The 27757-nt window shown below is 35.9% G+C and overlaps 1 protein-coding gene and 14 non-coding genes across 26 annotated transcripts in view; 1 reads left to right on the top strand and 14 right to left on the bottom strand.

Moving 5' to 3' along the window:
- Positions 1-27757, top strand: part of LOC142342119 (cilia- and flagella-associated protein 46-like) — a 754419-nt gene that overhangs the window by 612154 nt on the left and 114508 nt on the right. The gene's annotated exons all lie outside the window — the stretch shown is intronic.
- Positions 11641-11711, bottom strand: Trnag-ucc (transfer RNA glycine (anticodon UCC)). The gene has a single exon. It is a non-coding gene; the product is annotated as a tRNA-Gly (tRNA).
- Positions 13766-13836, bottom strand: Trnag-ucc (transfer RNA glycine (anticodon UCC)). The gene has a single exon. It is a non-coding gene; the product is annotated as a tRNA-Gly (tRNA).
- Trnag-ucc (transfer RNA glycine (anticodon UCC)) lies at positions 17108-17178 on the bottom strand. Its single transcript has one exon. It is a non-coding gene; the product is annotated as a tRNA-Gly (tRNA).
- On the bottom strand, positions 17856-17926 carry Trnae-cuc (transfer RNA glutamic acid (anticodon CUC)). Its single transcript has one exon. It is a non-coding gene; the product is annotated as a tRNA-Glu (tRNA).
- Trnag-ccc (transfer RNA glycine (anticodon CCC)) lies at positions 19963-20033 on the bottom strand. Its single transcript has one exon. It is a non-coding gene; the product is annotated as a tRNA-Gly (tRNA).
- On the bottom strand, positions 21261-21331 carry Trnag-ccc (transfer RNA glycine (anticodon CCC)). Its single transcript has one exon. It is a non-coding gene; the product is annotated as a tRNA-Gly (tRNA).
- On the bottom strand, positions 22365-22435 carry Trnag-ccc (transfer RNA glycine (anticodon CCC)). The gene has a single exon. It is a non-coding gene; the product is annotated as a tRNA-Gly (tRNA).
- On the bottom strand, positions 23777-23847 carry Trnag-ucc (transfer RNA glycine (anticodon UCC)). The gene has a single exon. It is a non-coding gene; the product is annotated as a tRNA-Gly (tRNA).
- Positions 24078-24148, bottom strand: Trnag-ccc (transfer RNA glycine (anticodon CCC)). The gene has a single exon. It is a non-coding gene; the product is annotated as a tRNA-Gly (tRNA).
- Trnag-ucc (transfer RNA glycine (anticodon UCC)) lies at positions 24876-24946 on the bottom strand. The gene has a single exon. It is a non-coding gene; the product is annotated as a tRNA-Gly (tRNA).
- Positions 25678-25748, bottom strand: Trnag-ccc (transfer RNA glycine (anticodon CCC)). Its single transcript has one exon. It is a non-coding gene; the product is annotated as a tRNA-Gly (tRNA).
- On the bottom strand, positions 26481-26551 carry Trnag-ucc (transfer RNA glycine (anticodon UCC)). The gene has a single exon. It is a non-coding gene; the product is annotated as a tRNA-Gly (tRNA).
- Positions 27281-27351, bottom strand: Trnag-ccc (transfer RNA glycine (anticodon CCC)). The gene has a single exon. It is a non-coding gene; the product is annotated as a tRNA-Gly (tRNA).
- Positions 27586-27656, bottom strand: Trnag-ucc (transfer RNA glycine (anticodon UCC)). The gene has a single exon. It is a non-coding gene; the product is annotated as a tRNA-Gly (tRNA).

Raw genomic sequence — 27757 nt, 5'->3', positions numbered from 1 at the left:
TTTTTGTTTTTTTGAGAAATTTATCAGTCTGTTCTGATAAAAGTTTTTTGTTAGCTAATTACAAATTTTTTTGGCTTGCCTACCAACTTTGAATAATTTGTGCATCGTACGGGAATCGAACCTATATCAACAGCTTGGAAGGCTGTTATGCTACCACTACACCAACGATATACTGGAAGTTTGATATTTAATTTGATGAAAAAAAGTATGCATCGTACGGGACTCCTTTTAATGTCAACATCTTGTAGGGCTGCTATGCTTTCATTGCAACAGCAATCAATGCTCAAATTATGCCGTCACTATGAGTTTTTTGTTTTGTTGAGAAATTTATCAGGTTGTTCTGATAAAAAGTTTAACTTCGCTAATTACAATTTATTTTTGGCTTAACTACCAACTTTGAATAATTTGTGCATCGTACGGGAATCGCACCCAAGTCAACATCTTGGAAGGGCGCTATGCTACCACTACACCAACGATGCTTTAAGTTTGCTATTTAAATTGATGCATAAAAGTTTGCATCGTACGGGACCCGTTTTAATGTCAACATCTTGTAGGGCTGCTATGCTTTCATTGCAACAGCAATGCTTGGATTATGCCGTCACAATGAATTTTTTGTTTTGTTGAGAAATTTATCAGGGTGTTCTATAAAAAAAATTTATTTAGCTAATTTTATATTGTTTTTGGCTTAACCACCAACTTTGAATAATTTGTGCATTGTACGTGAATCGAAGCCATGTCAACAGCTTGGAAGGCTGCTATGCTACCACTACACCAACGATGCTTGAAGTTTGCTATTTAATTTGATGAAAAAACGTATGCATCGTACGGGACTCGTTTTAATGTCAACATCTTGTGGGGCTGTTATGCTTTCATTGCAACAGCAATGCTTGAATTATGCCGTCACAATGAGATTTTTGTTTTGTTGAGAAATTTATCGGGCTGTTCTGATAAAAAATTTTTTTTAATTAGCTAATAACAATTTATTTTTGGCCTAACTACCATCTTTGAATAATTTGTGCATCGTTCTGGAATCGAACCCAAGTCAACAGCTTTGAAGTCTGCTATGCTACCACTACACCAACGGTGCTTTAAGTTTGCTATTTAGTTCGATGCATAAAATTTTGCCTCGTACGGGACTCGTTTGAATGTCTACACCTTGTAAGGCTGCTATGCTTTCATTGCAACAGCAATGAATGCTCAAATTATGCCGTCACTATGAGTTTTTTGTTTTGTTGAGAAATTTATCAGGTTGTTCTGATAAAAAGTTTTAGTTCGCTAATTACAATTTATTTTTGGCTTAACTACCAACTTTGAATAATTTGTGCATCGTACGGGAATCGAACCCAAGTCAACATCTTGGAAGGGTGCTATGCTACCACTACATCAACGATGCTTTAAGTTTGCTATTTAAATTGATGCATAAAGGTTTGCATCGTACGGGACTCGTTTTAATGTCAACATCTTGTAGGGCTGCTATGCTTTCATTGCAACAGCAATGCTTGAATTATGCCGTCACAATGAATTTTTCGTTTTGTTGAGAAATTTATCAGGTTTTTCTGATAAAAAAAGTTTAGTTAGCTAATTTTATATTGTTTTTGGCTTAACCACCAACTTTGAATAATTTGTGCATTGTACGTGAATGGAAGCCATGTCAACAGCTTGGAAGGCTGCTATGCTACCACTACACCAACGATGCTTGAACTTTGCTATTTAATTTGATGAAAAAAGTATGCATCGTACAGGACTCGTTTTAATGTCAACATCTTGTGGGGCTGTTATGCTTTCATTGCAACAGCAATGCTTGAATTATCCCGTCACAATGAGATTTTTGTTTCGTTGAAAAATTTTTCGGGCTGTTCTGATAAATAGTGTTAGTTAGCTAATTATAATTTATTTTTGACTTAACTACCAGCTTTGATTAATTTGGGCATCGTCCTGGAATCGAACCCAAGTCAACAGCTTTGAAGTCTGCTATGCTACCACTACATCAACGATGCTTTAAGTTTGCTATTTAAAATGATGCTTAAAAGTTTGCATCGTACGGGACTCGTTTGAATGTCTACATCTTGTAAGACTGCTATGCTTTCATTGCAACAGCAATCAATGCTCAAATTATGCCGTCACTATGAGTTTTTTGTTTTATTGAGAAATTTATCAGGTTGTTCTGATAAAATGGTTTAGTTAGCTAATTACAATTTATTTTTGGCATAACTACCAACTTTGAATAATTTGTGCTTCGTACGGGAATCGAACGCAATCAACATCTTGGAAGGGTGCTATGCTACCACTACACCAACCATGCTTGAAGTTTGCTATTTAATTTGATGAAAAAACGTATGCATCGTACGGGACTCGTTTTAGTGTCAACATCTTGTGGGGCTGTTATGCTTTCATTGCAACAGCAATGCTTGAATTATGCTGTCACAATGAGATTTTTGTTTTGTTGAGAAATTTATCGGGCTGTTCTGATAAAAAAATTTTTTTAATTAGCTAATAACAATTTATTTTTGGCCTAACTACCATCTTTGAATAATTTGTGCATCGTTCTGGAATCGAACCCAAGTCAACAGCTTTGAAGTCTGCTATGCTACCACTACACCAACGGTGCTTTAAGTTTGCTATTTAGTTCGATGCATAAAATTTTGCCTCGTACGGGACTCGTTTGAATGTCTACACCTTGTAGGGCTGCTATGCTTTTATTGCAACAGCAATGAATGCTCAAATTATGCCGTCACTATGAGTTTTTTGTTTTGTTGAGAAATTTATCAGGTTGTTCTGATAAAAAGTTTAACTTCGCTAATTACAATTTATTTTTGGCTTAACTACCAACTTTGAATAATTTGTGCATCGTACGGGAATCGAACCCAAGTCAACATCTTGGAAGGGTGCTATGCTACCACTACACCAACGATGCTTCAAGTTTGCTATTTAAAATGATGCTTAAAAGTTTGCATCGTACGGGACTCGTTTGAATGTCTACATCTTGTAAGACTGCTATGCTTTCATTGCAACAGCAATCAATGCTCAAATTATGCCGTCACTATGAGTTTTTTGTTTTATTGAGAAATTTATCAGGTTGTTCTGATAAAATGGTTTAGTTAGCTAATTACAATTTATTTTTGGCATAACTACCAACTTTGAATAATTTGTGCTTCGTACGGGAATCGAACGCAAGTCAACATCTTGGAAGGGTGCTATGCTACCACTACACCAACGATGCTTTAAGTTTGCTATTTAAATTGATGCTTAAAAGTTTGCGTCGTACGGGACTCGTTTTAATGTCAACATCTTGTAGGGCTGCTATGCTTTCATTGCAACAGCAATGCTTGAATTATGCCGTCACAATGGATTTTTCGTTTTGTTGAGAAATTTATCAGGCTGTTCTGATAAAAAGTTTAGTTAGCTAATTTTATATTGTTTTTGGCTTAACCACCAACTTTGAATAATTTGTGCATTGTACGTGAATGAAAGCCATGTCAACAGCTTGGAAGTCTGCTATGCTACCACTACACCAACGATGCTTTAAGTTTGCTATTTAAAATGATGCATAAAAGTTTGCATCGTACGGGACTCGTTTGAATGTCTACATCTTGTAAGACTGCTATGCTTTCATTGCAACAGCAATCAATGCTCAAATTATGCCGTCACTATGATTTTTTTGGTTTTATTGAGAAATTTATCAGGTTGTCCTGATAAAATGGTTTAGTTAGCTAATTACAATTTATTTTTGGCATAACTACCAATTTTGAATAATTTGTGCTTCGTACGGGAATCGAACGCAAGTCAACATCTTGGAAGGGTGCTATGCTACCACTACACCAACGATGCTTTAAGTTTGCTATTTAAATTGATGCATAAAAGTTTGCATCGTACGGAACTCGTTTTAATGTCAACATCTTGTAGGGCTGCTATGCTTTCATTGCAACAGCAATGCTTGAATTATGCCGTCACAATGAATTTTTTGTTTTGTTGAGAAATTTATCATGCTGTTCTGATTTAAAAAGAGTTTAGTTAGCTAATTTTATATTGTTTTTGGCTTAACCACCAACTTTGAATAATTTGTGCATTGTACGTGAATGAAAGCCATGTCAACAGCTTGGAAGTCTGCTATGCTACCACTACACCAACGATGCTTTAAGTTTGCTATTTAAAATGACGCAGAAAAATTTGCATCGTACGGGACTCGTTTGAATGTCTACATCTTGTAAGACTGCTATGCTTTCATTGCAACAGCAATCAATGCTCAAATTATGCCGTCACTTTGAGTTTTTTGTTTTATTGAGAAATTTATCAGGTTGTTCTGATAAAATGGTTTAGTTAGCTAATTACAATTTATTTTTGGCATAACTACCAACTTTGAATATATTGTGCATCGTACGGGAATCGAACCCAAGTCAACATCTTGGAAGGGTGCTATGCTACCACTACACCTACGATGCTTTAAGTTTGCTATTTAAATTGATGCATAAAAGTTTGCATCGTACGGGACTCGTTTTAATGTCAACATCTTGCAGGGCTGCTATGCTTTCATTGCAACAGCAATGCTTGAATTATGCCGTCACAATGATTTTTTCGTTTTGTTGAGAAATTTATCAGGCTGTTCTGATAAAAAAAAGTTTAGTTAGCTAATTTTATATTGTTTTTGGCTTAACCACCGACTTTGAATAATTTGTGCTTTGTTCGTGAATGGAAGCCATGTCAACAGCTTGGAAGGCTGCTTTGCTACCACTACACCAACGATGCTTGAAGTTTGCTATTTAATTTGATGAAAAAAGTAGGCTCAACATCTTGTGGGGCTGTTATGCTTTCATTGCAACAGCAGTGCTTGAATTATGCCGTCACAATGAATTTTTTGTTTTGTTGAGAAATTTATCAGGCTGTTCTGATAAAAAAAGTTTAGTTAGCTAATTTTATATTGTTTTTGGCTTAACCACCAACTTTGAATAATTTGTGCATTGTACGTGAATGAAAGCCATGTCAACAGCTTGGAAGTCTGCTATGCTACCACTACACCAACGATGCTTTAAGTTTGCTATTTAAAATGACGCATAAAAGTTTGCATCGTACGGGACTCGTTTGAATGTCTACATCTTGTAAGACTGCTATGCTTTCATTAAAACAGCAATCAATGATTAAATTATGCCGTCACTATGAATTTTTTGTTTTGTTGAGAAATTTACCAGGCTGTTCTGATAAAAAAGTTTAGTTGGCTAGGTACTATTTGTTTTTGGCTTAACCACCAACTTTGAATAATTTGTGCATCGTACGGGAATCGAACCCAAGTCAACATCTTGGAAGGGTGCTATGCTACCACTACACCTACGATGCTTTAAGTTTGCTATTTAAATTGATGCATAAAAGTTTGCATCGTACGGGACTCGTTTTAATGTCAACATCTCGCAGGGCTGCTATGCTTTCATTGCAACAGCAATGCTTGAATTATGCCGTCACAATGATTTTTTCGTTTTGTTGAGAAATTTATCAGGCTGTTCTGATAAAAAAAAGTTTAGTTAGCTAATTTTATATTGTTTTTGGCTTAACCACCAACTTTGAATAATTTGTGCATTGTTCGTGAATGGAAGCCATGTCAACAGCTTGGAAGGCTGCTTTGCTACCACTACACCAACGATGCTTGAAGTTTGCTGTTTAATTTGATGAAAAAAAGTATGCATCGTACAGGACTCGTTTTAATGTCAACATCTTGTGGGGCTGTTATGCTTTCATTGCAACAGCAATGCTTGAAATATGCCGTCACAATGAATTTTTTGTTTTGTTGAGAAATTTATCAGGCTGTTCTGATAAAAAAAAGTTTAGTTAGCTAATTTTTTATTGTTTTTGGCTTAACCACCAACTTTGAATAATTTGTGCATTGTACGTGAATGAAAGCCATGTCAACAGCTTGGAAGTCTGCTATGCTACCACTACACCAACGATGCTTTAAGTTTGCTATTTAAAATGACGCATAAAAGTTTGCATCGTACGGGACTCGTTTGAATGTCTACATCTTGTAAGACTGCTATGCTTTCATTGCAACAGCAATCAATGCTCAAATTATGCCGTCACTATGAGTTTTTTTTTATTGAGAAATTTATCAGGTTGTCCTGATAAAATGGTTTAGTTAGCTAATTACAATTTATTTTTGCCATAACTACCAATTTTGAATAATTTGTGCTTCGTACGGGAATCGAACGCAAGTCAACATCTTGGAAGGGTGCTATGCTACCACTACACCAACGATGCTTTAAGTTTGCTATTTAAATTGATGCATAAAAGTTTGCATCGTACGGGACTCGTTTTAATGTCAACATCTTGTAGGGCTGCTATGCTTTCATTGCAACAGCAATGCTTGAATTATGCCGTCACAATGAATTTTTTGTTTTGTTGAGAAATTTATCAGGCTGTTCTGATAAAAAAAGTTTAGTTAGCTAATTTTATATTGTTTTTGGCTTAACCACCAACTTTGAATAATTTGTGCATTGTACGTGAATGAAAGCCATGTCAACAGCTTGGAAGTCTGCTATGCTACCACTACACCAACGATGCTTTAAGTTTGCTATTTAAAATGACGCATAAAAGTTTGCATCGTACGGGACTCGTTTGAATGTCTACATCTTGTAAGACTGCTATGCTTTCATTGCAACAGCAATCAATGCTCAAATTATGCCGTCACTATGAGTTTTTTGTTTTATTGAGAAATTTATTAGGTTGTCCTGATAAAATGGTTTAGTTAGCTAATTACAATTTATTTTTGGCATAACTACCAATTTTGAATAATTTGTGCTTCGTACGGGAATCTAACGCAAGTCAACATCTTGGAAGGGTGCTATGCTACCACTACACCAACGATGCTTTAAGTTTGCTATTTAAATTGATGCTTAAAAGTTTGCATCGTACGGGACTCGTTTTAATGTCAACATCTTGTAGGGCTGCTATGCTTTCATTGCAACAGCAATGCTTGAATTATGCCGTCACAATGAATTTTTTGTTTTGTTGAGAAATTTATCAGGCTGTTCTGATAAAAAAGTTTAGTTAGCTAATTTTATTTTGTTTTTGGCTTAACCACCAACTTTGAATAGTTTGTACATCGTACGTGAATGAAAGCCATGTCAACAGCTTGGAAGGCTGCAATGCTACCACTACACTAACAATGCTTGAAGTTTGCTAATTAAAGTGATGCATAAAAGTTTGCATCGTACGGGACTCGTTTGAATGTCTACACCTTGTAAGACTGCTATGCTTTCATTGCAACAGCAATCAATGCTCAAATTATGCCGTCACTATGAGTTTTTTGTTTTATTGAGAAATTTATCAGGTTGTCCTGATAAAATGGTTTAGTTAGCTAATTACAATTTATTTTTGGCATAACTACCAATTTTGAATAATTTGTGCTTCGTACGGGAATCGAACGCAAGTCAACATCTTGGAAGGGTGCTATGCTACCACTACACCAACGATGCTTTAAGTTTGCTATTTAAATTGATGCATAAAAGTTTGCATCGTACGGGACTCGTTTTAATGTCAACATCTTGTAGGGCTGCTATGCTTTCATTGCAACAGCAATGCTTGAATTATGCCGTCACAATGAGATTTTTGTTTTGTTGAGAAATTTATCGGGCTGTTCTGATAAAAAAAATTTTTTAATTAGCTAATAACAATTTATTTTTGGCCTAACTACCATCTTTGAATAATTTGTGCATCGTTCGGGAATCGAACCCAAGTCAACAGCTTTGAAGTCTGCTATGCTACCACTACACCAACGATGCTTTAAGTTTGCTATTTAAAATGACGCATAAAAATTTGCATCGTACGGGACTCGTTTGAATGTCTACATCTTGTAAGACTGCTATGCTTTCATTGCAACAGCAATCAATGCTCAAATTATGCCGTCACTTTGAGTTTTTTGTTTTATTGAGAAATATATCAGGTTGTTCTGATAAAATGGTTTAGTTAGCTAATTACAATTTATTTTTGGCTTAACTACCAACTTTGAATAATTTGTGCATCGTACGGGAATCGAACCCAGGTCAACATATTGGAAAGGTACTATTCTTCCACTGAACCAACGATGCTTTAAGTTTGCTATTTAAATTGATGCTTAAAAGTTTGCATCGTGCGGGATTTGTTTTATTGTCATCATCTTGTAGGGCTGCTATGCTTTCATTGCAACAGCAATGCTTGAATTATGCCGTCACAAGGAAATTTATGTTTTGTTGAGAAATTTATCAGGCTGTTCTGATAAAAAAGTTTGGTTAGATAATTTTATATTGTTTTTGGCTCAACCACCAACTTTGAATAATTTGTGCATTGTACGTGAATCGAAGCCTTGTCAACAGCTTGGAAGGCTGCTAGGCTACCACTACGCCAACGATGCTTGAAGTTTGCTATTTAATTTGATGAAAAAAAGTATGCATCGTATGGGATTCGTTTTAATGTCAACATCTTGTGGGGCTGCTATGCTTTCATTGCAACAGCAATGCTTGAATTATGCCGTCACAATGAGATTTTTGTTTTGTTGAGAAATTTATCAGGCTGTTCTGATAAAAAAGTTTAGTTAGCCGTTTTTTTATTATTTTGGGCTTAACCACCAACTTTGAATAATTTGTGCATTGTACGAGATTCGAAGCCATGTCAACATCTTGGAAGGGTGCTATGCTACCACTACACCAACGATGCTTTAAGTTTGCTATTTAAATTGATGCATAAAAGTTTGCATCGTACGGGACTCGTTTTAATGTCAACATCTTGTAGGGCTGCTATGCTTTCATTGCAACAGCAATGCTTGAATTATGCCGTCACAATGAATTTTTTGTTTTGTTGAGAAATTTATCAGGCTGTTCTGATAAAAAAGTTTAGTTAGCTAATTTTATTTTGTTTTTGGCTTAACCACCAACTTTGAATAGTTTGTACATCGTACGTGAATGAAAGCCATGTCAACAGCTTGGAAGGCTGCAATGCTACCACTACACTAACAATGCTTGAAGTTTGCTAATTAAAGTGATGCATAAAAGTTTGCATCGTACGGGACTCGTTTGAATGTCTACACCTTGTAAGACTGCTATGCTTTCATTGCAACAGCAATCAATGCTCAAATTATGCCGTCACTATGAGTTTTTTGTTTTATTGAGAAATTTATCAGGTTGTCCTGATAAAATGGTTTAGTTAGCTAATTACAATTTATTTTTGGCATAACTACCAATTTTGAATAATTTGTGCTTCGTACGGGAATCGAACGCAAGTCAACATCTTGGAAGGGTGCTATGCTACCACTACACCAACGATGCTTTAAGTTTGCTATTTAAATTGATGCATAAAAGTTTGCATCGTACGGGACTCGTTTTAATGTCAACATCTTGTAGGGCTGCTATGCTTTCATTGCAACAGCAATGCTTGAATTATGCCGTCACAATGAGATTTTTGTTTTGTTGAGAAATTTATCGGGCTGTTCTGATAAAAAAAATTTTTTAATTAGCTAATAACAATTTATTTTTGGCCTAACTACCATCTTTGAATAATTTGTGCATCGTTCGGGAATCGAACCCAAGTCAACAGCTTTGAAGTCTGCTATGCTACCACTACACCAACGATGCTTTAAGTTTGCTATTTAAAATGACGCATAAAAATTTGCATCGTACGGGACTCGTTTGAATGTCTACATCTTGTAAGACTGCTATGCTTTCATTGCAACAGCAATCAATGCTCAAATTATGCCGTCACTTTGAGTTTTTTGTTTTATTGAGAAATATATCAGGTTGTTCTGATAAAATGGTTTAGTTAGCTAATTACAATTTATTTTTGGCTTAACTACCAACTTTGAATAATTTGTGCATCGTACGGGAATCGAACCCAGGTCAACATATTGGAAAGGTACTATTCTTCCACTGAACCAACGATGCTTTAAGTTTGCTATTTAAATTGATGCTTAAAAGTTTGCATCGTGCGGGATTCGTTTCAATTTCATCATCTTGTAGGGCTGCAATGCTTTCATTGCAACATCAATGCTTGAATTATGCCGTCACAATGATTTTTTTGTTTTGTTGAGAAATTTATCAGGCTGTTCTGATAAAAAAGTTTAGTTAGCCGTTTTTTTATTATTTTGGGCTTAACCACCAACTTTGAATAATTTGTGCATTGTACGAGATTCGAAGCCATGTCAACAGCTTGGATGGCTGCTATGCTACCACTACACCAACGATGCTTGAAGTTTGCTATTTAATTTGATGAATTAAAGTATGCATCGTACGGGACTCGTTTTAATGTCAACATCTTGTGGGGCTGCTATGCTTTCATTGCAACAGCAGTGCTTGAATTATGCCGTCACAAGGAATTTTATGTTTTGTTGAGAAATTTATCAGGCTGTTCTGATAAAAATTTTGGTTAGCTAATTTTATATTGTTTTTGGCTTAACCACCAACTTTGAATAATTTGTGCATTGTACGTGAATCGAAGCCATGTCAACAGCTTGGAAGGCTGCTATGCTACCACTACATCAACGATTCTTTATGTTTGCTATTTAATTTGATGAAAAAAGTATGCATCGTATGGGATTCGTTTTAATGTCAACATCTTGTGGGGCTGCTATGCTTTCATTGCAACAGCAATGCTTGAATTATGCCGTCACAATGAGATTTTTGTTTAGTTGAGAAATTTATCGGGCTGTTCTGATAAAAAGTTTTAATTAGCTAATTACAATTTATTTTTGGCTTAACTAACAACTTTGAATAATTTGTGCATCGTCCTGGAATCGAACCCAAGTCAACAGTTTTGAAGTCTGCTATGCTACCACTACACCAACGATATTTTAAGTTCGGTATTTAAAATGATGCATGAAATTTTGCATCGTACGGGACTCGTTTGAATGTCTACACCTTGTAAGACTGCTATGCTTTCATTGACACAGCAGTCAATGCTCAAATTATGCCGTCACTATGAGGTTTTTGTTTTGTTGAGAAATTTATCAGGCTGTTCTGATAAAAAAGTTTAGTTAGCCTGTTTTTTATTATTTTTGGCTTAACCACCAACTTTGAATAATTTGTGCATTGTACGAGATTCGAAGCCATGTCAACAGCTTGGAAGGCTGCTATGCTACCACTACACCAACGATGCTTGAAGTTTGCTATTTAATTTGATGAATAAAAGTATGCATCGTACGGGACTCGTTTTAATGTCAACATCTTGTGGGGCTGCTATGATTTCATTGCAACAGCAGTGCTTGAATTATGCCGTCACGAGGAATTTTACGTTTTGTTGAGAAATTTATCGGGCTGTTCTGATTAAAAGTTTTAATTAGCTAATTACAATTTATTTTTGGCTTAACTAACAACTTTGAATAATTTGTGCATCATCCTGGAATCGAACCCAAGTCAACAGTTTTGAAATCTGCTATGCTACCACTACACCAACGACGTTTTAAGTTTGCTATTTAAAATGATGCTTAAAAGTTTGCATTGTACGGGACTCGTTTGAATGTCTACATCTTGTAAGACTGCTATGCTTTCATTGCAACAGCAATCAATGCTCAAATTATGCGGTCACTATGAGGTTTTTGTTTTGTTGTGAAATTTATCAGGCTGTTCTGATAAAAAGTTTTTGTTAGCTAATTACAAATTATTTTTGGCTTACCTACCAACTTTGAATAATTTGTGCATCGTACGGGAATCGAACCCATATCAACAGCTTGGAAGGCTGCTATGCTACCACTACACCAACGATGCCGGAAGTTTGCTATTTAGTTCGATGCTTTAAAGTTTGCATCGTACGGGACTCGTTTGAATGTCTACACCTTGTAAGACTGCTATGCTTTCATTGCAACAGCAATCAATGCTCAAATTATGCCGTCACTATGAGTTTTTTGTTTTGTTGAGAAATTTATCAGGTTGTTCTGATAAAAAGTTTTAGTTAGCTAATTATAATTTAATTTTGGCTTAGCTGCCAACTTTGAATAATTTGTGCATCGTACGGGAATCGAACCCAAGTCAAGATCTTGGAAAGGTGCTATGCTACCACTACACCAACGATGCTTTAATTTTGCTCTTTAAATTGATGCATAAAAGTTTGCATCGTGCGGGATTCGTTTCAATATCATCATCTTGTAGGGCTGCAATGCTTTCATTGCAACATCAATGCTTGAATTATGCCGTCACAATGATTTTTTTGTTTTGTTGAGAAATTTATCAGGCTGTTCTGATAAAAAGGTTTAGTTAGCCGTTTTTTTATTATTTTGGGCTTAACCACCAACTTTGAATAATTTGTGCATTGTACGAGATTCGAAGCCATGTCAACAGCTTGGATGGCTGCTATGCTACCACTACACCAACGATGCTTGAAGTTTGCTATTTAATTTGATGAATAAAAGTATGCATCGTACGGGACTCGTTTTAATGTCAACATCTTGTGGAGCTGCTATGCTTTCATTGCAACAGCAGTGCTTGAATTATGCCGTCACAAGGAATTTTATGTTTTGTTGAGAAATTTATCAGGCTGTTCTGATAAAAAAGTTTGGTTAGCTAATTTTATATTGTTTTTGGCTTAACCACCAACTTTGAATAATTTGTGCATTGTACGTGAATCGAAGCCATGTCAACAGCTTGGAAGGCTGCTATGCTACCACTACACCAACGATTCTTTATGTTTGCTATTTAATTTGATGAAAAAAGTATGCATCGTATGGGATTCGTTTTAATGTCAACATCTTGTGGGGCTGCTATGCTTTCATTGCAACAGCAATGCTTGAATTATGCCGTCACAATGAGATTTTTGTTTTGTTGAGAAATTTATCGGGCTGTTCTGATAAAAAGTTTTAATTAGCTAATTACAATTTATTTTTGGCTTAACTAACAACTTTGAATAATTTGTGCATCGTCCTGGAATCGAACCCAAGTCAACAGTTTTGAAGTTTGCTATGCTACCACTACACCAACGATGTTTTAAGTTCGGTATTTAAAATGATGCATGAAATTTTGCATCGTACGGGACTCGTTTGAATGTCTACACCTTGTAAGACTGCTATGCTTTCATTGACACAGCAATCAATGCTCAAATTATGCCGTCACTATGAGGTTTTTGTTTTGTTGAGAAATTTATCAGGCTGTTCTGATAAAAAAGTTTAGTTAGCCTGTTTTTTATTATTTTTGGCTTAACCACCAACTTTGAATAATTTGTGCATTGTACGAGATTCGAAGCCATGTCAACAGCTTGGAAGGCTGCTATGCTACCACTACACCAACGATGCTTGAAGTTTGCTATTTAATTTGATGAATAAAAGTATGCATCGTACGGGACTCGTTTTAATGTCAACATCTTGTGGGGCTGCTATGATTTCATTGCAACAGCAGTGCTTGAATTATGCCGTCACGAGGAATTTTACGTTTTGTTGAGAAATTTATCGGGCTGTTCTGATAAAAAGTTTTAATTAGCTAATTACAGTTTATTTTTGGCTTAACTAACAACTTTGAAAAATTTGTGCATCATCCTGGAATCGAACCCAAGTCAACAGTTTTGAAATCTGCTATGCTACCACTACACCAACGACGTTTTAAGTTTGCTATTTAAAATGATGCTTAAAAGTTTGCATTGTACGGGACTCGTTTGAATGTCTACATCTTGTAAGACTGCTATGCTTTCATTGCAACAGCAATCAATGCTCAAATTATGCGGTCACTATGAGGTTTTTGTTTTGTTGTGAAATTTATCAGGCTGTTCTGATAAAAAGTTTTTGTTAGCTAATTACAAATTATTTTTGGCTTACCTACCAATTTTGAATAATTTGTGCATCGTACGGGAATCGAACCCATATCAACAGCTTGGAAGGCTGCTATGCTACCACTACACCAACGATGCCGGAAGTTTGCTATTTAGTTGGATGCTTTAAAGTTTGCATCGTACGGGACTCGTTTGAATGTCTACACCTTGTAAGACTGCTATGCTTTCATTGCAACAGCAATCAATGCTCAAATTATGCCGTCACTATGAGTTTTTTGTTTTGTTGAGAAATTTATCAGGTTGTTCTGATAAAAAGTTTTAGTTAGCTAATTATAATTTAATTTTGGCTTAGCTGCTAACTTTGAATAATTTGTGCATCGTACGGGAATCGAACCCAAGTCAAGATCTTGGAAAGGTGCTATGCTACCACTACACCAACGATGCTTTAATTTTGCTCTTTAAATTGATGCATAAAAGTTTGCATCGTGCGGGATTCGTTTCAATATCATCATCTTGTAGGGCTGCAATGCTTTCATTGCAACATCAATGCTTGAATTATGCCGTCACAATGATTTTTTTGTTTTGTTGAGAAATTTATCAGGCTGTTCTGATAAAAAAGTTTAGTTAGCCGTTTTTTTATTATTTTGGGCTTAACCACCAACTTTGAATAATTTGTGCATTGTACGAGATTCGAAGCCATGTCAACAGCTTGGATGGCTGCTATGCTACCACTACACCAACGATGCTTGAAGTTTGCTATTTAATTTGATGAAAAAAGTATGCATCGTATGGGATTCGTTTTAATGTCAACATCTTGTGGGGCTGCTATGCTTTCATTGCAACAGCAATGCTTGAATTATGCCGTCACAATGAGATTTTTGTTTTGTTGAGAAATTTATCGGGCTGTTCTGATAAAAAGTTTTAATTAGCTAATTACAATTTATTTTTGGCTTAACTAACAACTTTGAATAATTTGTGCATCGTCCTGGAATCGAACCCAAGTCAACAGTTTTGAAGTCTGCTATGCTACCACTACACCAACGATGTTTTAAGTTCGGTATTTAAAATGATGCATGAAATTTTGCATCGTACGGGACTCGTTTGAATGTCTACACCTTGTAAGACTGCTATGCTTTCATTGACACAGCAATCAATGCTCAAATTATGCCGTCACTATGAGGTTTTTGGTTTTGTTGAGAAATTTATCAGGCTATTCTGATAAAAAGTTTTTGTTAGCTAATTACAAATTATTTTTGGCTTACATACAAACTTTGAATAAATTGTGCTTCGTACGGGAATCGAACTCATATCAACAGCTTGGAAGACTGCTATGCTACCACTACACCAACGATGCTGGAAGTTTGCTATTTAGTTCGATGCTTTAAAGTTCGCATCGTACGTGACTCGTTTGAATGTCTACACCTTGTAAGACTGCTATGCTTTCATTGCAACAGCAATCAATGCTCAAATTATGCCGTCACTATGAGTTTTTTGTTTTGTTGAGAAATTTATCAGGTTGTTCTGATAAAAAGTTTTAGTTAGCTAATTATATATAACTTAACTACCAACTTTGAGTAATTTTTGCATCGTACGGGAATCGAACCCAAGTCAAGATCTTGGAAAGGTGCTATTCTACCACTACACCAACGATGCTTTAATTTTGCTATTTAAATTGATGCATAAAAGTTTGCATCGTGCGGGATTCGTTTCAATGTCATCATCTTGTAGGGCTGCTATGCTTTCATTGCAACATCAATGCTTGAATTATGCCGTCACAATGATTTTTTTGTTTTGATGAGAAATTTATCAGGCTGTTCTGGTAAAAAAGTTTAGTTAGCCATTTTTTTTAATTTTTGGCTTAACCACCAACTTTGAATAATTTGTGCATTGTACGAGATTCGAAGCCATGTCAACAGCTTGGAAGGCTGCTATGCTACCACTACACCAACGATGCTTGAAGTTTGCTATTTAATTTGATGAATAAAAGTATGCATCGTACGGGACTCGTTTTAATGTCAACATCTTGTGGGGCTGCTATGCTTTCATTGCAACAGCAGTGCTTGAATTATGCCGTCACAAGGAATTTTACGTTTTGTTGAGAAATTTATCAGGCTGTTCTGATAAAAAAAAGTTTGGTTAGCTAATTTTATATTGTTTTTGGCTTAACCACCAACTTTGAATAATTTGTGCATTGTACCTGAATCGAAGCCATGTCAACAGCTTGGAAGGCTGCTATGCTATCACTACACCAACGATGCTGGAAGGTTGGTATTTATTTCGATGAATAAAAGTTTGCATCTTACGGGACTCGTTTTAATGTCAACATATTGTAAGACTGCTATGCTTTCATTGCAACAGCAATCAATGCTTAAATTGTGCCGTCACTATGAGTTTTTTTGTTTTATTGAGAAATTTCTTAGGCTGTTCTAATAAAAAGTTTTTGTTAGCTAATTACAAATTATTTTTGGCTTACCTACCAACTTTGAATAATTTGTGCATCGTACGGGATTTGAACCCATATCAACAGCTTTGAAGGCTGCTATGCTAACACTACACCAACGATGCTGGAAGGTTGGTATTTATTTCGATGAATAAAAGTTTGCATCTTACGGGACTCGTTTTAATGTCAACATATTGTAAGACTGCTATGCTTTCATTGCAACAGCAATCAATGCTTAAATTGTGCCGTCACTATGAGTTTTTTTGTTTTATTGAGAAATTCATCAGACTGTTCTGATAAAAAGTTTTTGTTTGCAAATTACAATTTTTTTCGGCTTAACTACCAACTTTGAATAATTTGTGCATCGTACGGGAATCGAACTCATGTGAAAAGCTTGGAAGACTGCTATGCTACCTTTACACCAACGTTGCTTGAAGTTTGATCTTTAGTTCGATCAATAAAAGTTTGCATCGTAGGGGACTCGTTTTAATGTCAACATCTTGTAAGACTGCTATGCTTTCATTGCAACAGCAGTACTTGAATTATGCCGTCTCAATGAATTTTTTTTATTTTTTTGAGAAATTTTTCAGGCTTTTCTGATTAAAAAAGTTGAGTTAGCTAATTTTATTTTGTTTTCGGCTTAACCACCAACTTTGAATTACTTGTTCATCGTACGTGAATCGAAGCCATGTCAACAGCTTGGAAGGCTGCTATGCTACCACTACGCCAACGATACTTGAAGTTTGCTATTTAATTTGATGAATAAAAGTTTGCATCGTACGGGACTCGTTTTAATGTCAACATCTTGTAAGACTGCTATGCTTTCATTGCAACAGCAATGCTTGAATTAAGCCGTCACAATGAATTTTTTGTTTTGATGAAAAATTTATCTGGCTGTTCTGATAAAAAATAGTTTAGTTAGCTAATTTTATATTGTTTTTGGCTTAACCACCAACTTTGAATTATTTGTGCATCGTACGTGAATCGAAGCCATGTCAACAGCTTGGAAGGCTGCTATGCTACCACTACACCAACGATGCTTGAATCTTGCTACTTAATTTAATGAAAAAGAGTATGCATCGTACGGGACTCGTTTTAATATCAACATCTTTCGGGGTTGCTATGCTTTCATTGCAACAGCGATGCTTGAATTATGCCGTCACAATGAGATTTTTGTTTCGTTGAGAAATATACCTGGCTGTTCTGATAAAAAGTTTCAATTAGCTAATTATAATTTATTTTTGGCCTAATTACCAACTTAGGATCAATGCAACAGCAATGAATGCTTAATTTATGCCGTCACTATGAGTTTTTTTTTGTTTTGTTGAGAAATTTATCAGGCTGTTCTGATAAAAAGTTTCAGTTAGCTAATTACATTTTTTTGGCTTAACTACCAACTTTGAATGTTTTGTGCATCGTAAGGGAATCGATTCCAAGTCAACAGCTTGGAAGTCTGCTATGCTAACACTACAACAACGATGCTTTAAGTTTGCTATTTAAATTGATGCATAAAAGTTTGCATTGTACGGGACTCGTTTTAATGTCAAAACCTTGTAAGACTGCTATGCTTTCATTGCAATATCAATCAATGCACAAATTATGCCGTCACTATGAGGTTTTTGTTTCGTTGAGAAATTTATTAGGCTGTTCTGATAAAAAATTTTTGTTAGCTAATTACAAATTAATTTTGGCTGAACTACCAGCATTGAATAATTTGTGCATCGTACGGGATTCTAACCCATGTCAACAGCTTGAGAGGCTCCTATGCTACCACTACACCAACGATGCTTGAAGTTTGCTCTTTTGTTCGATCAATAAAAGTTTGCATCGTACGGGACTCGGTTTAATGTCAACACCTTGTAAGACTGCTATGCTTTCATTGCAAAAGCAATGCTTGAATTATGCCGTCACAATGAATTTTTTGTTTTGTTCAGAAATTTATCAGGCTGTTCTGATAAAAAAATTTAGTTAGCTAGTTTAATATTGTTTTTGGCTCAACCACCAACTTTGAATAATTTGTGCATCGTACGGCAATCGAAACCATGTCAACAGCTTGGAAGGCTGCTATGCTACCACTACACCAACGATTCTTTATGTTTGCTATTTAATTTAATGAAAAAGAGTATGCATCGTATGGGATTCGTTTTAATGTCAACATCTTGTGGGGCTGCTATGCTTTCATTGCAAAAGCAATTGTTGAATTATGCCGTCACAATGAATTTTTTTTTGTTCAGAAATTTATCAGGCTGTTCTGATAAAAAAAGTTTAGTTAGCTAATTTTATATTGTTTTTGGCTGAACCACCAACTTTGAATAATTTGTGCATCGTACGTGAATCGAAGCCATGTCAACAGCTTGGAAGGCTGCTATGCTACCACTACACCAACGATGATTGAAGTTTGATACTTAATTTGATGAAAAAAGTATGCATCGCACGGGACTAGTTTTAATGTCAACATGTTTTGGGTCTGCTATGCTTTCATTGCAACATCAATCAATGCTCAAATTATGCCGTCACTATGAGGTTTTTGTTTTGTTGAGAAATTTATTAGGCTGTTCTGATAAAAATTGTTGTTAGCTAATTACAGATTATTTTTGGCTTACCTACCAACTTTGAATAATTTGTGCATCGTACGGGAATTGAACCCATGTCAACAGCTTGCAAGTCTGCTATGCTACTTTTACACCAACAGTGCTTAAAATTTGCTCTTTAGTTCGATCAATAAAAGTTTGCATCGTACGGGACTCGTTTTAATGTCAACAACTTGTAAGACTGCTTTGCTTTCATTGCAACAGCAATCGCAATCAACTTTTGATAATTTGTGCATCATACGGGACTCGAACCCATGTCAACAGCTTGCTAGTCTGCTATGCTTTCATAGCAACAGCAATCAATGCTCAAATTGTGCGGTCACTATGAGGTTTTTGTTTTGTTGAGAAATTTATTAGACTGTTCTGATAAAGAATTTTTGTTAGCTAATTACAAATTATTTTTGGCTTACCTACCAACTTTGAATAATTTGTGCATCGTACGGGAAGCGAACCCATGTCAACAGCTTGCAAAGCTGCTATGCTACTTGTACACCAACAATGCTTGAAATTTGCGCTTTAGTTCTATCAATAAAAGTTTGCATTGTACGGGACTCGTTTTAATTTCAACACCTTGTAAGGCTGCTATGCTTTCATTGCAACAGCAATCAATCCTCAAATTATGCCGTCACTTTGAGTTTTTGCTTTGTTGAGAAACTTATCGGGCTGTTCTTTTTAAAAGGTCTAGTTAAATAATTAAAATTTATTTTTGGCTTAACTACCGACTTTGAATATTTTGTGCATCGTACGGGAATCGAACCCATGTCAACAGCTTGGGAGGCTGCTATGCTTTTATTGCAACAGCAATGCTTGAATTATGCCGTCACAATGAATTTTTTGTTTTGTTTAGAAATTTATCAGGTTGTTCTGATAAAAAGTTTTAGTTCGCTAATTACAATTCATTTTTGGCGTAACTACCAACTCTTAATAATTTGTGCATCGTACGGGAATCGAACCCATGTCAAGAGCTTGGAAGTCTGCTATGCTACCTCTACACCAACGAAGCTTGAAGTTTGCGGTTGAGTTCGAGGAATAAAAGTTTGCATCGTACGGGACTCGTTTTAATGTCAACACATTGTAAAATTACTATGCTTTCATTGCAGCAGCAACCAATGCTCAAATTATGCCGTCACTATGAGTTTTTTGTTGAGAAATTTATCAGGCTGTTCTTTTTAAAAGGTCTAGCTAAATAATTACAATTTATTTTTGGCTTATATACCGACTTTGAATATTTTGTGCATCGTATGGGAATCGAACCCATGTCAACAGCTTGGGAGGCTGCTATGATAGCACTACACCAACAATGCGTGATGTTTGCTCTTTAGTTCTATCAGGAAAAGTTTGCATTGTACGGGACTCGTTTTAATGTCAACACCTTGTTAGACTGCTATGCTTTCATTGCAACAGCAATCAATCCTCAAATTATGCCGTCACTTTGAGTTTTTGCTTTGTTGAGAAACTTATCGGGCTGTTCTTTTTATAAGGTCTAGTTAAATAATTAAAATTTATTTTTGGCTTAACTACCGACTTTGAATATTTTGTGCATCATACGGGAATCGAACCCATGTCAGCAGCTTGGAAGGCTGCTATGCTTTTATTGCAACAGCAATGCGTGAATTATGCCGTCACAATGAATTTTTTGTTTTGTTTAGAAATTTATCAGGTTGTTCTGATAAAAAGTTTTAGTTCGCTAATTACAATTTATTTTTGGCGTAACTACCAACTTTTAATAATTTGTGCATCGTACGGGAATCGAACCCATGTCAAGAGCTTGGAAGTCTGCTTTGCTACCTCTACAGCAACGAAGCTTGAAGTTTGCGATTGAGTTCGATGAATAAAAGTTTGCATCGTACGGGACTCGTTTTAATGTCAGCACATTGTAAAATTGCTATGCTTTCATTGCAACAGCAATCAATGCTCAAATTATGCCGTCATTATGAGTTTTTTTGTTGAGAAATTTATCAGGCTGTTCTTTTTAAAAGGTCTAGTTAAATAATTACAATTTATTTTTGGCTTAAATACCGACCTTGAATATTTTGTGCATCGTACGGGAATCGAACCCATGTCGATAGTTTGGAAGGCTGCTATGCTTTTATTGCAACAGCAATGCTTGAATTATGCCGTCACAATGAATTGTTTGTTTTGTTTTGAAATTTATCAGGCTGTTCTGATAAAAATTTTAGTTCGCTAATTGCAATTTTTTTTGGCGTAATTACCAACTTTTAATAATTTGTGCATCGTACGGGAATCGAACCCATGTCAAGAGCTTGGAAGTCTGCTATGCTACCTCTACACCAACGAAGCTTGAAGTTTGCGGTTGAGTTAGAGGAATAAAAGTTTGCATCGTACGGGACTCGTTTTAATGTCAACACATTGTAAAATTGCTATGCTTTCATTGCAGCAGCAACCAATGCTCAAATTATGCCGTCACTATGAGTTTTTTGTTGAGAAATTTATCAGGCTGTTATTTTTGAAAGGTCTAGTTAAATAATTACAATTTATTTTTGGCTTAAATACCGACTTTGAATATTTTGTGCATCGTTTGGGAATCGATCCCATGTCAACAGCTTGGGAGGCTGCTATGATACCACTACACCAACAATGCGTGATGTTTGCTCTTTAGTTCTATCAATAAAAGTTTGCATTGTACGGGACTCGTTTTAATGTCAACACCTTGTTAGACTGCTATGCTTTCATTGCAACAGCAATCAATCCTCAAATTATGCCGTCACTTTGAGTTTTTGCTTTGTTGAGAAACTTATCGGGCTGTTCTTTTTGAAAGGTCTAGTTAAATAATTACAATTTATTTTTGGCTTAAATACCGACTTTGAATATTTTGTGCATCGTACGGCAATCGAAACCATGTCAACAGCTTGGAAGGCTGCTATGCTACCACTACACCAACGATTCTTTATGTTTGCTATTTAATTTGATGAACAAAGTATGCATCGTATGGGATTCGTTTTAATGTCAACACCTTGTAAGACTGCTATGCTTTCATTGCAACAGCAATCAATCCACAAATATTGCCGTCACTTTGAGTTTTTGCTTTGTTGAGAAACTTATCGGGCTGTTCTTTTTGAGAGGTCTAGTTGAATAATTACAATTTATTTTTGGCTTAACTACCGACCTTGAATATTTTGTGCATCGTACGGGAATCGAACCCATGTCGATAGTTTGGAAGGCTGCTATGCTTTTATTGCAACAGCAATGCTTGAATTATGCCGTCACAATGAATTGTTTGTTTTGTTTTGAAATTTATCAGGCTGTTCTGATAAAAATTTTAGTTCGCTAATTGCAATTTTTTTTGGCGTAATTACCAACTTTTAATAATTTGTGCATCGTACGGGAATCGAACCCATGTCAAGAGCTTGGAAGTCTGCTATGCTACCTCTACACCAACGAAGCTTGAAGTTTGCAATTGAGTTCGATGAATAAAAGTTTGCATTGTACGGGACTCGTTTTAATGTCAACACATTGTAAAATTGCTATGCTTTCATTGCAACAGCAATCAATGCTCAAATTATGCCGTCACTATGAGTTTTTTGTTGAGAAATTTATCAGGCTGTTCTTTTTGAAAGGTCTAGTTAAATAATTACTATTTATTTTTGGCTTAAATACCGACTTTGAATATGTTGTGCATCGTTTGGGAATCGAACCCATGTCAACAGCTTGGGAGGCTGCTATGATACCACTACACCAACAATGCGTGATGTTTGCTCTTTAGTTCTATCAATAAAAGTTTGCATTGTACGGGACTCGTTTTAATGTCAACACCTTGTTAGACTGCTATGCTTTCATTGCAACAGCAATCAATCCTCAAATTATGCCGTCACTTTGAGTTTTTGCTTTGTTGAGAAACTTATCGGGCTGTTCTTTTTGAAAGGTCTAGTTAAATAATTACAATTTATTTTTGGCTTAAATACCGACTTTGAATATTTTGTGCATCGTACGGCAACCGAAACCATGTCAACAGCTTGGAAGGCTGCTATGCTACCACTACACCAACGATTCTTTATGTTTGCTATTTAATTTGATGAACAAAGTATGCATCGTATGGGATTCGTTTTAATGTCAACACCTTGTAAGACTGCTATGCTTTCATTGCAACAGCAATCAATCCACAAATTATGCCGTCACTTTGAGTTTTTGCTTTGTTGAGAAACTTATCGGGCTGTTCTTTTTGAGAGGTCTAGTTGAATAATTACAATTTATTTTTGGCTTAACTACCGACCTTGAATATTTTGTGCATCGTACGGGAATCGAACCCATGTCGATAGTTTGGAAGGCTGCTATGCTTTTATTGCAACAGCAATGCTTGAATTATGCCGTCACAATGAATTGTTGTTTGTTTTGTTTTGAAATTTATCAGGCTGTTCTGATAAAAATTTTAGTTCGCTAATTGCAATTTTTTTTGGCGTAATTACCAACTTTTAATAATTTGTGCATCGTACGGGAATCGAACCCATGTCAAGAGCTTGGAAGTCTGCTATGCTACCTCTACACCAACGAAGCTTGAAGTTTGCGGTTGAGTTCGAGGAATAAAAGTTTGCATCGTACGGGACTCGTTTTAATGTCAACACATTGTAAAATTGCTATGCTTTCATTGCAGCAGCAACCAATGCTCAAATTATGCCGTCACTATGAGTTTTTTGTTGAGAAATTTATCAGGCTGTTCTTTTTGAAAGGTCTAGTTAAATAATTACAATTTATTTTTGGCTTAAATACCGACTTTGAATATTTTGTGCATCGTACGGGAATCGAACCCATGTCAAGAGCTTGGAAGTCTGCTATGCTACCTCTACACCAACGAAGCTTGAAGTTTGCGGTTGAGTTCGAGGAATAAAAGTTTGCATCGTACGGGACTCGTTTTAATGTCAACACCTTGTTAGACTGCTATGCTTTCATTGCAACAGCAATCAATCCTCAAATTATGCCGTCACTTTGAGTTTTTGCTTTGTTGAGAAAATTATCGGGCTGTTCTTTTTGAAAGGTCTAGTTAAATAATTACAATTTATTTTTGGCTTAAATACCGACTTTGAATATTTTGTGCATCGTACGGGAATCGAACCCATGTCAACAGCTTGGAAGGCTGCTATGCTACCTCTACACCAACGAAGCTTGAAGTTTGCGATTGAGTTCGATGAATAAAAGTTTGCATTGTACGGGACTCGTTTTAATGTCAACACATTGTAAAATTGCTATGCTTTCATTGCAACAGCAATCAATGCTCAAATTATGCCGTCACTATGAGTTTTTTGTTGAGAAATTTATCAGGCTGTTCTTTTTAAAAGGTCTAGTTAAATAATTTCAATTTATTTTTGGCTTAACTACCGACTTGGAATATTTTATGCATCGTACGGGAATCGAACCCATGTCAACAGCTTGGGAGGCTGCTATGATAGCACTACACCAACAATGCGTGATGTTTGCTCTTTAGTTCTATCAATAAAAGTTTGCATTGTACGGGACTCGTTTTAATGTCAACACCTTGTTAGACTGCTATGCTTTCATTGCAACAGCAATCAATCCTCAAATTATGCCGTCACTTTGAGTTTTTGCTTTGTTGAGAAACTTATCGGGCTGTTCTTTTTAAAAGGTCTAGTTAAATAATTAAAATTTATTTTTGGCTTAACTACCGACTTTGAATATTTTGTGCATCATACGGGAATCGAACCCATGTCAACAGCTTGGAAGGCTGCTATGCTTTTATTGCAACAGCAATGCGTGAATTATGCCGTCACAATGAATTTTTTGTTTAGAAATTTATCAGGTTGTTCTGATAAAAAGTTTTAGTTCGCTAATTACAATTCATTTTTGGCGTAACTACCAATTCTTAATAATTTGTGCATCGTACGGGAATCGAACCCATGTCAAGAGCTTGGAAGTCTGCTATGCTACCTCTACACCAACGAAGCTTGAAGTTTGCGGTTGAGTTCGAGGAATAAAAGTTTGCATCGTACGGGACTCGTTTCAATGTCAACACATTGTAAAATTACTATGCTTTCATTGCAACAGCAATCAATGCTCAAATTATGCCGTCATTATGAGTTTTTTTGTTGAGAAATTTATCAGGCTGTTCTTTTTAAAAGGTCTAGTTAAATAATTACAATTTATTTTTGGCTTAAATACCGACTTTGAATATTTTGTGCATCGTACGGGAATCGAACCCATGTCAACAGCTTGGAAGGCTGCTATGCTACCACTACACCAACAATGCGTGAAGTTTGCTCTTTAGTTCTATCAATAAAAGTTTGCCTTGTACGGGACTCGTTTTAATGTCAACACCTTGTAAGACTGCTATGCTTTCATTGCAACAGCAATCAATCCACAAATTATGCCGTCACTTTGAGTTTTTGCTTTGTTGAGAAACTTATCGGGCTGTTCTTTTTGAGAGGTCTAGTTGAATAATTACAATTTATTTTTGGCTTAACTACCGACCTTGAATATTTTGTGCATCGTACGGGAATCGAACCCATGTCGATAGTTTGGAAGGCTGCTATGCTTTTATTGCAACAGGAATGCTTGAATTATGCCGTCACAATGAATTGTTTGTTTTGTTTTGAAATTTATCAGGCTGTTCTGATAAAAAGTTTTAGTTCGCTAATTACAATTCATTTTTGGCGTAACTACCAATTTTTAATAATTTGTGCATCGTACGGGAATCGAACCCATGTCAAGAGCTTGGAAGTCTGCTATGCTACCTCTACACCAACGAAGCTTGAAGTTTGCGGTTGAGTTCGAGGAATAAAAGTTTGCATCGTACGGGACTCGTTTTAATGTCAACACATTGTAAAATTACTATGCTTTCATTGCAGCAGCAACCAATGCTCAAATTATGCCGTCACTATGAGTTTTTTGTTGAGAAATTTATCAGGCTGTTCTTTTTAAAAGGTCTAGCTAAATAATTACAATTTATTTTTGGCTTATATACCGACTTTGAATATTTTGTGCATCGTATGGGAATCGAACCCATGTCAACAGCTTGGGAGGCTGCTATGATAGCACTACACCAACAATGCGTGATGTTTGCTCTTTAGTTCTATCAATAAAAGTTTGCATTGTACGGGACTCGTTTTAATGTCAACACCTTGTTAGACTGCTATGCTTTCATTGCAACAGCAATCAATCCTCAAATTATGCCGTCACTTTGAGTTTTTGCTTTGTTGAGAAACTTATCGGGCTGTTCTTTTTAAAAGGTCTAGTTAAATAATTAAAATTTATTTTTGGCTTAACTACCGACTTTGAATATTTTGTGCATCATACGGGAATCGAACCCATGTCAACAGCTTGGAAGGCTGCTATGCTTTTATTGCAACAGCAATGCGTGAATTATGCCGTCACAATGAATTTTTTGTTTTGTTTAGAAATTTATCAGGTTGTTCTGATAAAAAGTTTTAGTTCGCTAATTACAATTTATTTTTGGCGTAACTACCAACTTTTAATAATTTGTGCATCGTACGGGAATCGAACCCATGTCAAGAGCTTGGAAGTCTGCTATGCTACCTCTACAGCAACGAAGCTTGAAGTTTGCGATTGAGTTCGATGAATAAAAGTTTGCATCGTACGGGACTCGTTTTAATGTCAGCACATTGTAAAATTGCTATGCTTTCATTGCAACAGCAATCAATGCTCAAATTATGCCGTCATTATGAGTTTTTTTGTTGAGAAATTTATCAGGCTGTTCTTTTTAAAAGGTCTAGTTAAATAATTACAATTTATTTTTGGCTTAAATACCGACTTTGAATATTTTGTGCATCGTACGGGAATCGAACCCATGTCAACAGCTTGGAAGGCTGCTATGCTACCACTACACCAACAATGCGTGAAGTTTGCTCTTTAGTTCTATCAATAAAAGTTTGCCTTGTACGGGACTCGTTTTAATGTCAACACCTTGTAAGACTGCTATGCTTTCATTGCAACAGCAATCAATCCACAAATTATGCCGTCACTTTGAGTTTTTGCTTTGTTGAGAAACTTATTGGGCTGTTCTTTTTGAGAGGTCTAGTTGAATAATTACAATTTATTTTTGGCTTAACTACCGACCTTGAATATTTTGTGCATCGTACGGGAATCGAACCCATGTCGATAGTTTGGAAGGCTGCTATGCTTTTATTGCAACAGCAATGCTTGAATTATGCCGTCACAATGAATTGTTTGTTTTGTTTTGAAATTTATCAGGCTGTTCTGATAAAAATTTTAGTTCGCTAATTGCAATTTTTTTTGGCGTAATTACCAACTTTTAATAATTTGTGCATCGTACGGGAATCGAACCCATGTCAAGAGCTTGGAAGTCTGCTATGCTACCTCTACACCAACGAAGCTTGAAGTTTGCGGTTGAGTTTGAGGAATAAAAGTTTGCATCGTACGGGACTCGTTTTAATGTCAACACATTGTAAAATTGCTATGCTTTCATTGCAGCAGCAACCAATGCTCAAATTATGCCGTCACTATGAGTTTTTTGTTGAGAAATTTATCAGGCTGTTCTTTTTGAAAGGTCTAGTTAAATAATTACAATTTATTTTTGGCTTAAATACCGACTTTGAATATTTTGTGCATCGTTTGGGAATCGAACGCATGTCAACAGCTTGGGAGGCTGCTATGATACCACTACACCAACAATGCGTGATGTTTGCTCTTTAGTTCTATCAATAAAAGTTCGCATTGTACGGGACTCGTTTTAATGTCAACACCTTGTTAGACTGCTATGCTTTCATTGCAACAGCAATCAATCCTCAAATTATGCCGTCACTTTGAGTTTTTGCTTTGTTGAGAAACTTATCGGGCTGTTCTTTTTGAAAGGTCTAGTTAAATAATTACAATTTATTTTTGGCTTAAATACCGACTTTGAATATTTTGTGCATCGTACGGGAATCGAACCCATGTCAACAGCTTGGAAGGCTGCTATGCTACCTCTACACCAACGAAGCTTGAAGTTTGCGATTGAGTTCGATGAATAAAAGTTTGCATTGTACGGGACTCGTTTTAATGTCAACACATTGTAAAATTGCTATGCTTTCATTGCAACAGC

The sequence above is a fragment of the Convolutriloba macropyga genome, chromosome 1 (genome assembly GCF_964194025.1).
Source record: "Convolutriloba macropyga chromosome 1, txConMacr16.3, whole genome shotgun sequence".
NCBI classification, from domain to species: Eukaryota; Metazoa; Xenacoelomorpha; order Acoela; family Convolutidae; genus Convolutriloba; species Convolutriloba macropyga.
Note: the sequence above shows the minus strand (reverse complement) of the source record. Positions and strands in the feature narration are given on the sequence as shown.